Below are 13,347 nucleotides of genomic sequence, written 5' to 3' on the forward strand. Positions count from 1 at the left end.
CTGAAACTCCATTCCTGGCATTCAGCATCTCCGCAGAATGCGTTTCTCTTTGTCCTCTTTGCAACCAAGATCTGATCACAACCTGGGCACCGAAGCATCTTTCACTGTTTTTTTTATTTTGAAATTTGGAAAATTTCACCAATTTTCTGTCAGGCAAAGTTTTCATTCCAAAGTCACAGCGCTGAATCTGCAGATTTGCCGAGAAATCTTGAATTCTTGCAGCTGTTGGATCCCTTGTACATCTCTTGAGGTTCAAAAACCATTTATCAACTATTTCAAAGAACAGAAACGGGCTGTTTCAGTTCCCGGGGTTTTAAATTATCATTAACAAGAAATATCCATTCAAAACCAAATGATGAACAAAAGCACTACTCAGTGAAAAGAGTTATCTTTGCTGCAGGCTTATCCACACTGGCAGCAACTATCTTTAATCATACTTTATTGGACCTCATCGTTACATCATGCAAAAAGTTTTTCACTGTACCTTGGAATGCATGACATAATCAACTAATCTAAGTGAGGGATCTTCAAGGTCAGCACCTTCAAGGTCGGCTGCATGAGGCATCCCCAGGACACAGAGGCAGTCGGGTGAGGAGAGGGACATTGGGCTGTGGGCCTGCAGCAGACTGAGGCTTACCTGAAATTCCCTGGATCTGGGGCACTCCAGTACCTCCACCTTGTGGACCAAATCTGGAGTTTGGAATTTGGACTTTTACTTTCTAAATAGCACCAAAATATGGAGACTGTGTATTTGTGGGTTGTGCACCCATGACAATAAAGAACCATGGAACCGTTATTGAGTTATAGAGTTATTGAACGTTACAACATGGAAACAGGCCCTTTGGTCCACAGACTCCATGCTGACCACCACTTTTACACTAATGTCATTGAACTTTATTCTCTCTATGTATTATCATCAATTCCCCCCAGATTGTTAAACTGATACTACCTTGAGAGTATGGACCCAAAGCTGGAAAGTACAGCTGGATTAGAATGCTGTTATTCAGACAATTGACTCATTGTGAACCATAGATTGCTAAGAATCTTTGATTTCAGTTAACTGATTTAAGAATAACATAATTGTTCCTAAATGCTTGTTCGATATACAATGCCGAGTATATTTTAAAGAGACATAAATGAAGACACTACTCAGATACACATGTGATTATATTGTTTAGTAGACTTCAACTGAAAATAAATCAATTGGCTGATGAGGATTGAAGCAAGGATGTGCTACAGGCTGTGTACTTTCAGTACGCATGCTGGGGTTGGAGGTTGGCGCAGGCAAGGGTTTTCCAAATTGTGCACGCCTCTGATGTCGTACTTATCCCGAGTCACCTCCATGTTCAGGAAACAAATTAATGTTTAAAAAAATTATAATTTATACATTAATTCATAAACACAGAAGTATTTCAGAACAAAGAGTAAAGAAGCAACAATGTTTCCTATCTTCCAGTAGATAATGGTTAGAATACCTTCCACTTTACGGTTTAGATTAATAATTGCCCTAAAAGCATACACAGAATTCCATACAGTACATAATCAGCACATTATCGCAAGAAGCCAAGTCTTTAAAGATCTGTAAGAAACTAAAACATCGAGGAAGGCTGTTTCATTTTATCTTAACTTATCATTTGAGCTAAATTTCGAGTGTGGCATAGATTTGATGGCCTTGCTTCCAAACGGTGCAGCAAAAAGTAGTGTTGCTTCACAGCTTCAGCAGCTTGGCCTTGACCCTCCCTCCTGGTGCTGTCTGTGTGGAGTTTGCACATACTCCCTGAAACAGTGTGGGTTCTACCCACATACCCAAGATGAGCTGGTAGGTTGTGAATTGCCCGTAGTGTAAGTGGATGGCAACAGAACCAGGTGAATGTTTTATGGACAAGTGAGAGAGCATGAGCTAGCAGGAGAAATGGGATGATAAGATTGCTCTGAGAACCAGCATAGAGTTACTGAGTCAAATTGCCTCATTTAATATTATATATTAAATATCATAGAGCATAGAACAATATAGCACAGGAACAGGCTGACAATGTTTGTCCCAACATGATGCCAAGATAAACCAATCTCCTCTGCCTGCATATCTCCTCATTCCCTGTATATATATATGTGCCCATCTCAAAGCCTCTTAAATACCACTCTAGTATTTACCTCCACCACCATCAATGGCGGCACATTCCAAATACCCACCATCCTCTGTGTAAAACAAAGTGCCCCGCTCATCTCCTTTAAACATTGCCCCTTTCTCCTTAAAGCTGCGCTCTCTGTTATTAGATAGGTTCTGACCCTGTTCATGCTACCTATGCCTCTCATAATTTTATCTACTTCTATAACGTTCCCCCTTAACCTTCGGCAGTCCAGAAAAATACAATCCTAGTTTATCATGCCATTTATTTTTACTTTGCGTAAGAGACTTCCGTAATCCTATAGATGACAAGCAGCAGGAAAGAAAACAGCCCTCAGCCAGCACAATATCAATTATTACAGTTTACATTTTGTGTCCACCGCCACTTCCCCCGGTGGAAAATTAAACAGGAATGCACGAGCGAGTTTGTGCAGATGACAGCTGAGAGCACACATGTGAGTTATGGCAGCAATGGGGAATGTTCAAGGTAAATTGTGGGTGAATGAGCCTGGTAGCAATGAGCAGATGTGCGTCAGCTGTAGGTTCGACCACCTCTTGCCTTCAGGAGCTAGACTGACTGATAATTCAAAACTCTGAAGACAGACAAGGAGTAGTGAATTTCACTGTTTCTTGCAAGCAGGCAAATATATTGTGAAGGTACACAAAAAAGCTGGAGAAACTCAGCGGGTGCAGCAGCATCTATGGAGCAAAGGAAATAGGCAACGTTTTGGGCCGAAACCATTCTTCTTCAAACCCTTTTCCAGCATCTGCAGTTCCTTCTTGAACAAATATATTGTGAGTTAATGTTGTTTAGGTTTAGTTTTATGGAAACAACCTGGAAACAAGGCCTTGTGCCCATCAAATGTCTGTGGAATTCTCTGCCTCAGAAGGCAGTGGAGGCAGGTTCTCGGGATGCTTTCAAGAGAGAGCTAGATAGGGCTCTTAAGAATAGCGGAGTCAGGGGATATGGGGAGAAGGCAGGAACGGGGTACTGATTGGGGATGATCAGCCATGATCACATTGAATGGCGGTGCTGGCTCGAAGGGCCGAATGGCCTACTCCTGCACCTATTGTCTATTGTCTATTGTCTAAATCTACGCCACCTGCTCACACTAGTTCTATATTATCCCAGTTTCTCATCCACTCTCTACGCTTTCGGGGCAAATTACAGAGGCCAATCAACGTACAAGTGGGCATGTCTTTGGGACGTGGAGGAAACCACATCACCCGAAGGAAACCCACACGGTCACAGGGAGAATGTGCGAACTCCACCCAGACAACACCCGAGGTCAGGATCGAACCCGGATATCTAGTTCAGCGAAACAGCAGCTCTGCCAGCTGCACCACTGTGCTGCTTTTCTGCAAAGGACTGCAAGATAGTGTTGATCTCAAGAGAGTTTATTGTCATGTGTCCCTGACAGGACAATTAAATTCTTGCTTTGCTTCAGCACAACAGAACAGAGTAGGCTGAACCTGGTCGTTGCAGTCTTCAAGCTCCTGTACCTTCTACCTGAAGGTAGCAGGGAGATGAGTGTGTGGCCAGGATGGTGTGGGTCTCCACAAAGTACAGAGTGTGAGGTAACTGTGGGGTGACGTTCTGTGCAGAGAGTAATCTCACTCCATTTTTCTAGCCACAATTGCATGTATGTTTGTGCATTGTGCATTTCTGTACAATGTCACTTTATGTTGTTCTATATACCCAGAGGAACTATCTTAGTTTAGACTCTTTAGTTTACATATGCAGCGTGGAAACAGCCCACCGAGTCCATGACAACCATTGGTCACCCTACACTAGTCCCATGTTATCCCACTTTCACATTCTACGCACTAGGGGCAATTTACACATGCCAATTTACATACAAATTTGCATGTCCTTAGAATGTGGGAGGAAACCAGAGCACCCAGATGAAACCCACATGGTCACAGTGAAAACGTACAAACTCTGCGGAGACAGCACCCGTAGTCAGGATCGAACCCAGGTCTCTGGCGCGGTGAGGCAGCAGTTCTACCACTGTGCCAATCTGCTACCCCACTCCCTCCTCTCTTAAACAAATACAGGAATGGGAACTTACCCAGCTATGGCTTTTCTAAAATCTTCCGAATCATTAGCATGACCCACGGGGCTTCAGGGTTTAGACAAACTTTCCTACCAGTCTTGAGTGTGGCTCTGAAAAAGAATGATGAAATTAATTCAATCTCTCAGCTATCTACTTGCCCAATGTAACAGACTCAGCTCTACTCAACAGCCAAAAGTCTGTAGCCTCCTTTTGCTCTGGTATTTTATTTCATTCTTCACATGTTCAAATTATAATGTTTTATTATAACATTTTATAACGTTTTAATGACCCCTCCCATCCTGGCCACAAACTCTTTGAATCACTTCCCTCTGGAAGATGACACAAAGCTGCCACAGCCAGACATAAAAACAGCTTTTTTTCCACGAGTAGTAGCTCTACTCAATAACCAAAAATCTGTAGCCTCCTTTCGCTTATTTAATTCACATTGATAATGTTTTATTATTGATGTTTAATGTTTTATGTGTCATTCTTAATTGTCACTGTATGTCATGTTGTCACTTGCGAGTGGAGCACCAAGGCAAATTCCTTGTATAATAATAATAATAATACATTTTATTTGTGGGCGCCTTTCAAAAGTCTCAAGGACACCTTACAGAATTTAACAAGAGTAAAAAACATATAATCGGAGTAAAATAAATAGTAAAGACATCACCAATACACAAATTAAAGACAGAATTCGATCCAAAGGCAAAAAAATCAAAAACACAATGTGAAGAGAGAGCAGCGGCAGCTAAAGCGCGCCAGCGTCCACTCTCCCTTCCGACAGCCATCTTGGACACAAACTAAAATAATCACTTACACACAAAAATCATCCCCCCACAATGGTTACCACTGTGGGGGAAGGCACAATGTCCAGTCCCCATCCCCAGTTCTCCCAAAGTCAGGCCTATTGAGGCCTCCGCTATTGCCTCTACGGAGGCCCGATGTTCCTGGCCGTTCTCGCCGGGTGCTGTTGCCCCGGCGTCGGGAAAGTCCACTCAGCGGCTGGGCCACCTGGAACGGCCACTTCCTTACCGGAGACCGCGGCTTCCAAAGCCGACGAGGCCGCGCCGGTTTGGAGCTCCCAGGCTCCCGATGTTGAAGTCGGCGCCGCCTGCTCCGCTCCGCAGACCCGCAGCCCGGAGGTGTTGAACTCGGCGGTCACAGCTCACCGGAGCTCCAGCGCGTCGATCCAGCGCGGCGACCCAGGCAAGGCATCGCCCGCTCCGCTCCGCGATAGCGCTCCAGCGCTGTGCCGCCACCGAAGCCGAGGTGCTGGGCGGTCCCCGCCAGGAAACGGCGCTCCACGCGCGCTGGTAGGCCACGAGGATGGGTCGACGGGGCAGCCCGGAGAAAAAGCTGCCCCATCGACCAGGTAGGGACCTAGAAATATAGTTACCCCCTTCCCCCCACATTAAAACGTCTATTTCTCCCACAAACAAAACACAGGACTCACTAGAACCACACAAAAAAAAAGTGTATGTGAACATTCTTGGCCAATAAACTTATTCATTCATTCATTTTTAATTGTCCACTGTATATCGTGTTGTTACTTGCGAACAAAGCACCAAGGCAAATTCCTTGTATGTACAGTATACATACATGGCTAATAAAATGTATTCAATTCAATTAGATTCAATTTAATTTAGCTTCCCTTTGCAACTATGAACTAATTAAGCATCATATTTTAAATGCTGCCACAAAACAATTTACTTTTGATTTCAGCCATGGAATGAGCAGGTGGAGAAGAAAGTAAAAACAGAAAATGCTGGAAACATTCAGCATATTGGCTGCATTAGTGGAGAGAAACACATGTTTCAGATCAGGCACATTTCCGATTGAGAGAAATACATATTTTACATCAAGCGAAAGCTGAGCTAAACTTTATTTCCTTTTCACAGATGCTGCCTGTCCTGTTAGGTATTTGCAGCATTTTCTGTTTTAATTTCAGGTTTTCAGAGGCCGCAGTACTTTGCTTGTTCTGTGGTGGAGAAGGGGAGTTGTTTGTTCTTCATATTGTACAACAAAGATAACAGCGCAGGAGGCCACCATTTCAGTACCAGAAATTTCCTCTGCCCAGATAGTTCCTGTCTCAGTTCAGTCCCGTAAATACTTACGCTCCTGGCCACAACTCACTGAATTGTTGCTCATTTCACACTTGCGAATTTAGTAACCTCACAGACATTAAAAGGCTTCAAGCACAGCTTTAAATGATTAAGATTCCTACCCCCTACTTCCTTGTATTTTCATGACTGTTTCCTTTTCCTGAATCATTCCCCATTCCTCTCCCATGAATTATTCAATGGAGCATCCACAGAAGATGGTCAAACTAAGAATTTATAAATCCAATCGTTGAGACTTACATTATTTCCACCTGTGAGCAATGAGGGCCACTTGGTATAAGATCAAGGTCGTTCATTCGCTTTGGATGGATGAATTGTGAGGTATGATTGACGCAACGGCAGCGAGGGTCCACTCTCTCTATGAGATTTCCATCTGTACAAAGAAAATACAGTGAACCCTTGCAATTATGGGTCTCTACATAGCAACGGGGGACATGGTCAGTGGAAGGGAGTGTAGCGAGCATCTCCTGATGTGCCAGATGTCCAATCATTAGCATTTTCGAATAGTTGGAGAGCACATTACCTAGTTTCACCGCAACCAATTCACATGTAGATTCCGTCACACCTTAAATATCAAAAAACTGACATTTACGACAAAGTCAAGTCAAGGCAGAGTTTTCAGTGGGTTGTTCCATCCTAAGATTGTGAAACTTCCAGTTTATTTTGGCTAGATTCATTCTTCAGAGTGAAAAATGCTTGTTCATTTGGTGCTGCTTGATTGACATATGTCAGGTTCAGTTAATATAGTCATCGCATCTGAACCATACTGCATTAAACATGTTGCTTTTTGCAACACCACCTCTATTGGAGTGAGCTTCATAACAATTCCTCCATCTGTGTGCTCATTTGCCTGCTGTACTCATAGAAACATAGAAAATAGGTGCAGGAGGAGGACATTCGGCCCTTCGAGCCAGCATCGCCATTCATTGTGATCATGGCTGATCATCCCCAATCAATAACCCGTGCCTGCCTTCTCCCCATATCCCTTGACTCCACTAGCCCCTAAAGCTCTATCTAACTCTCTCTTAAATCCATCCAGTGACTTGGCCTCCACTGCCCTCTGTGGCAGGGAATTTCATAAATTCACAACTCTCTGGGTGAAAACGTTTTTTCTCACCTCAGTCTTAAATGGCCTCCCCTTTATGCTAAGACTGTGGCCCCTGGTTCTGGACTCGCCCCACAATGGGAACATTTTTCCTGCATCTACCTTGGCCAGTCCTTTTATAATTTTATGTGTTTCTATAAGAAGCCCCCTCATCCTTCTAAACTCCAGTGAATACAAGCCTAGTCTTTTAAACCTTTCCTCATATGACAGTCCCGCCATCCCAGGGATCAATCTCGTGAACCTACGCTGCACTGCCTCAATCACAAGGATGTCCTTCCTCAAATTAGGAGACCAAAACTGTACACAATACTCCAGATGTGGTCTCACCAGAGCCCTATACAACTGCAGAAGAACCTCTTTACTCCTATACTGAAATCCTCTTGTTATGAAGGCTAACATTCCATTAACTTTCTTCACTGCCTGCTGTACCTGTAAGCCAACTTTCAGTGACCGGTGTACAAGGGCACCCAGGTCTCGCTGCACCTCCCCCTTCCCTAACCTAACCCCAGTACTCCCTGTATCCCATGATTGTGTGGCTGTGTACAATGCCAATGCTATCTTTAAGTTTGCTGATAAAGCTACGGTTGCCAGTCAGATCAACAGCAATCATGAGACGGAGTACAGGAAAGGTGTCAGAAACCTTGTGCTATGGCATAACAACAATCTACACCTTAATTTCAGCAAGATGAAAGAGTTCTTTGTTGACTGTAGGAAGCAGAGGTTGAGAGGGGGATATGGAGAACACCATCTTATCCTCATCAACAGAGTTGCTGTAAAGATGGCCAACAGCTTCAAGTTCCTAGGCATCCATATCACCAGCATCCTAATCTGGTCCTTCACACTGATATGGTGATCAGGAAAATACATTCAGTCTGAAGAAGGATTTCGGCCCGAAACGTCGCCTATTTCCTTCGCTCCATAGATGCTGCTGCACCCACTGAGTTTCTCCAGCATTTTTGTGTAAGTACATCCACATGTTGACTTTCTCAGGAGTCAGAGAAGATTTGGCATTTACACGAGGATTCAGACAGGCAGCATCTCAGCCTGGAATGGAAATGTCTCTGGCCTTGACTGACTGGACCTGCAGAGAGTGGTGAACATGTCCCAGTGCATCACAGGCTTGTCACTTCCCTCCATCCAGTCTATCTTCACTGCGTGCTGCATCAGAAAGGTTGAAAGTACGCCTTAAATGTCAAGGATGCCTTTGACAATGTTCAGGATGCCTTTAACCCTGGCCATTCCCCTTTGTCTCTTCTACCTTCTGGTAGAAGTTAAGGAGCTGAAAGTGCAGATATCTAGAGATGAGCGATTATCAGACTACTGAACCAATCATAGAAACATAGAAAATAGGTGCAGGAGTAGGCCATTCGGCCCCAAGCCTGCACCGCCATTCAATATGATCATGGCTGATCATCCAACTCAGTATCCCGTACCTGCCTTCTCTCCATACCGCCTGATCCCTTTAAACCACAAGGGCCACATCTAACTCTCTCTTAAATATAGCCAATGAACTGGTCTCAACTACCTTCTGTGGCAGAGAGTTCCAGAGATTCACCACTCTCTGTGTGAAAAATGTTTTTCTCATCTCGGTCCTAAAGGGTTTCCCCTTTATCCTTAAATTGTGACCCCTTGTCCTGGACTTCCCCAACATCGGGAACAATCTTCCTGCATCTAGCCTGTCCAACCCCTTAAGAATTTTGTACGTTTCTATAAGATCCCCCCTCAATCTTCTAAATTCAAGCGAGTACAAGCCGAGTCTATCCAGTCTTTCTTCATATGAAAGTCCTGACATCCCAGGAATCAGTCTGGTGAACCTTGTCTGTACTCCCTCTCTTTCATCTCATCTCTTTCATACTCCCATCCCAGAGGTGCTGAATTCTTACTTTAGTTCCACCTCATTCAATAATTCTGTTATTGCACTTTAGTATTTATTTTTGCACGACTTCAGATTGAAATCTTTGCAGCATCCTGTTTTTTTTTTTTGCACTCATCATTGTATTTATTATTACTATATGTATTATGATTTCTCGATGACCTACATGCAAACAAGGTATTTCATTACATCCTGATGTACATGACAATAAATGAATCTGAATCTGAGATTTTTAAATGATATTCACCCATGGAACTCTGTTTTAGCTATTTAGGTGAATGGGACAAATTTACTTGAAGTTCAGGAGAGGAACAGGCCGGTAATGCATGGCATTAACACACAGGGTATTCAGGGGTACCCTGTAAACCCAAAGGAAATTCATTGCAGGAGGACACTATCAGGATAATCTGCAAGGAATTAATTTATATTTTTAACCCTGGACTTTCCAACCTTACTCAACACAGGGAAAGGACCTTTTAACGAATGCTGGGATTTTAACCTTTAACTTGGTTAAGTATTTGCTCCTAAATCCTCATCGCCAGTTTTCACAATTGTTCATTGTGTTTTGACATTAAGTTGAAACCACACTCATGATTCAGCAGTCAAAGATGTGCAGCATTTTATGTTAGGTCAGCCATCGCCTGGAGTGGGTCTGATGCTCATCTCCTGCTCACCCCAAAGACCAGGAACTGGCAGGAGAGAGTTGGGGACCGGCAGATGCTGGACAAAGGGCCAGTAGGAGAAGGACCAGGGTGTCTAACCCTCAAGGTCGGCTGTGGAAGGTGGCCCCTGGGGCATTTCAAAGGGTGAAGGAGCGGAGAGGCGAGGGGAGGCTCGCTGGTGAACCGGGGTGAGAAGCCACGGAGAGGGACCCAGGGAGTTAGCAAGATCAAGGAGGGACCTGGGCACCAGAATACTGAGCACAAGTAGGGACCCGGCGGGAGTGGGGGCCGCCGAGAACAACAAGACCATCGGGGCCTCTATAAATACTTTGTGGGCGTCAGTTACATGGTGACACTTTACGTACTTTGTATATTTCGTTTAGTTTAGTTTAGAGGTGTAGCACGGGAACAGGCAGAGCTGCCAAGTTTTGTCAGAGCATTTCAGTATTCTAGTACCTGAAAATCAGTATTTTGCTGAGGAAATCAGTCCTTTTACACGGTGCCATTTTGCTGAAAAAAATGTTTTTTTTACGTGCAGTCATACTCATGTAACAGTACAAGAATGCATAACTTTGCTATCAATTGACATGTCTTCTACGCACCTTACTTGACAGTGCATTCATTGCCATCTCTTTGTGTGCTGCTGTTTGAACGGCTGCTTCCTGCTTTTAGCACCAGATGATGTCGAAGCCATTTTGGAAGCCTCCCTCTCCCTCCCTCGCTCTCTCCCCCTCCCTCTCTCCCTCTCTCCATCCCACTCGCCCTCCCTCTCTCCCTCCCCCTTTTCCTCCCACCCTCCCTCCTTTATTTCTCCCTCCCTCTCTTATTCCTCCCTCCTCTCTCCTTCTCCCTCTCTCCTTCTCCATCCCTCCTTCTCCCTCCTTCTCACTCTCTCCATCCTCTCCCTCTTTCCACCCTTCTCTCTCTCCACCCCTCCCTCTCTACCCCTTGAGCCCACCCACCGTTCTGTAAAATCAAGGCCAATCCCAATGGAACTGCAATCCCACAAGTAACCTTTCACCACTAGGCTTATCTGGAATTCTACCACTGCCTGAAAAATAATCAAAGGTTCAACTTCCACTGAGAAAGAGAATTCTGAAGACTCATTGTTATATGAGAATTTTCCCGAACAGTCTGTGACCCATAGCGCTGTGGCCATAGCACTATGTTTAAAGCCCATAGCGCTGCAGCCAGTAACGCTATATTTAGAACCCACAGCGCTTCATTTAAATTCCCACACGTTAAACTGACAACGCTCTGTTTAAACCTGGAGCGGGACAGGCAGCGACTCTGGAGAGAAGGAATGGGTGACGTTTCTGGTCGAGACCCTTCTTCAGACTGAACTGAACTCCGTATTTAACAACACAAAATTGTACATCAGTATTCTAATCGCATTTCTGTACAAAATACGGAAAATCCGTACTACTTGGCAGCTCTGAACAGGCCCTTCGGCCCACTGAGTCCGCACCGACCAGCGATCCCCGCACATTAACATTACCCTGCACACACTAGGGACAATTCTTGCATTTCTTGTGCCAAGCCAATTAACCTACAAACCTGTACATCTTTGGAGTATGGGAGGAAACCGAAGATCTCAGAGAAAACCCGTTGGTCATACATCGGCCATATCAACAACACATTGATACCTCTCTGTAGCATAAGACTATGGCAACAAGATCATAGTTCTATGTGTTAATTAAAGGTTCGATCGCCATGCTGAAAAATAAAAAAGGATTCTGGTATGGAGCCCATTACTATCTGATCAGACAGGAATTTAAACTGATTGCTAAAGTTCAGTGTCTCTTTGTCGTTGCTTACCTCCTGTCGATGACACGGACAGCACAAAGAAAGCAAGAGTAATAACAGAAACTTTGACAATCATTTTGCTGTAGTTTTATGGTTCTATTTTAATTGTCGCACTGCTGTTCTGCAGCAAACTCTCTCCCTCCGCACTGTTCAACTGTGATGTTTGAAGCCAAGTTTTTGGATTGAAAACAAGGAATTGTGCAATATTAAAAACAACCTTGACAAACATGAACTTTATTGTTTACCAGTGAAGTAAAAATTCATGCGTTGTAGCCAATATGTAAACTAAACTCCGCTCCAATTTTCATTTCATGTGAGCTTGTCCACTTTGGAAGGATAAATTAAAATATAAATCATTGTTTAAACAGAATGAAACCACAAAATGATGAGGTACAAAGGAATTGGGGGGGGGGGGTTCCTGATACATGAAATACAATAACCCAGCCGGTGAATAATTAGGAAGATTAATATAATGTTGGACTTTACAGTAGGCGTGGAATTTTAAAACAGGGAAGTTTAGAACATAGAACTGGCACTTCGGTCCCCAATGTCTATGCAGAACTAGTTATATCTTTATAGGATGCTGTTGAGGTCACATCTAGACTACTGTATATTGTTTCGCTAATCATTTGTGGAAAATATTTGCACAGGACGCAGGTTAGATAGATTCCTGCATTTGACCCTTGAGAGAAGGGGTAGACATATGAAGAATAGCTGAAGAAGTTTGCTTACTCACTGAGTTCATCCTGCACTCTGTTTATTGTAATAGATTCCAACATTTGCTACCTATTTGGGCTTTGTGCTCCTCCTGCTCCTGTTCCTTTGCTTTTATAGTCGTAAGCCACAAGTAAGTCAGAAGAGGAAGCATTCCATAAAATTATGGCAGATCTTTTACCTCAATCTCACTCTCCTGCACTAGTTTTTTTTCTATACAAGCTGCACTCCTTCTCTGTCTCAAATACACCAGGTGACAGCATCCACAACCCTCTCATAGAGATGGGTGAAGATTCATTGTACTTTGGGTGAAGTAATTCCTTCTCATTTCAGTCCTGGGTGGTTGACTCCTTATTTTCAGACTAAACTTAAGTTCTAAACATCCCTACAGAGAAGCAGCATCCTAATCTGTAAACTAGTTGCACGGTTCAATGAAATTTAGAGACCATTTGCCCAGTCTGCTTAATTTCCCCTCATGAGAAAACATCACCCCCCAGGACTCAAAATTGCCCAAACTCTATTGCAGGGACATTCTTCCATAGATATGTAAAAGTCAGCTTAAACAAAGTGAAATATTTTAAATGTGGAAGATTACATAGAAACATAGAAAATAGGTGCAGGAGGAGGCCATTCGGCCCTTTGAGCCAGCACTTCCATTCATTGTGATCATGGCCGATCATCCCCTATCAATAACCCGTGCCTGCCTTCTCCCCATATCCCTTGACTCCACTAGTCCCTAGAGCTCTATCTAACTCTCTCTTAAATCCATCCAATGAATTGGCCTCCACTGCCCTCTGTGGCAGGGAATTCCATAAATTCACAACTCTCTGGGTGAAATTTTTTTTTCTCACCTCAGTCTTAAATGACCTCCCATTTATTCTA

General features: G+C 43.8%; 1 long non-coding RNA gene across 1 annotated transcript; it reads right to left on the reverse strand.

Annotated features, from left to right (window-relative positions):
- Nucleotides 1-385: 385 nt before the first annotated feature.
- Nucleotides 386-11,945, reverse strand: LOC116970782. The gene is made up of 4 exons (XR_004411313.1): nt 11,764-11,945; nt 6,546-6,678; nt 4,198-4,292; nt 386-1,338 (listed from the first exon to the last, which is right to left on the reverse strand). It is a non-coding gene; the product is annotated as an uncharacterized LOC116970782 (long non-coding RNA).
- Nucleotides 11,946-13,347: the final 1,402 nt, after the last annotated feature.

The sequence above is a fragment of the Amblyraja radiata genome, chromosome 1 (genome assembly GCF_010909765.2).
Source record: "Amblyraja radiata isolate CabotCenter1 chromosome 1, sAmbRad1.1.pri, whole genome shotgun sequence".
Classification (NCBI taxonomy): domain Eukaryota; kingdom Metazoa; phylum Chordata; class Chondrichthyes; order Rajiformes; family Rajidae; genus Amblyraja; species Amblyraja radiata.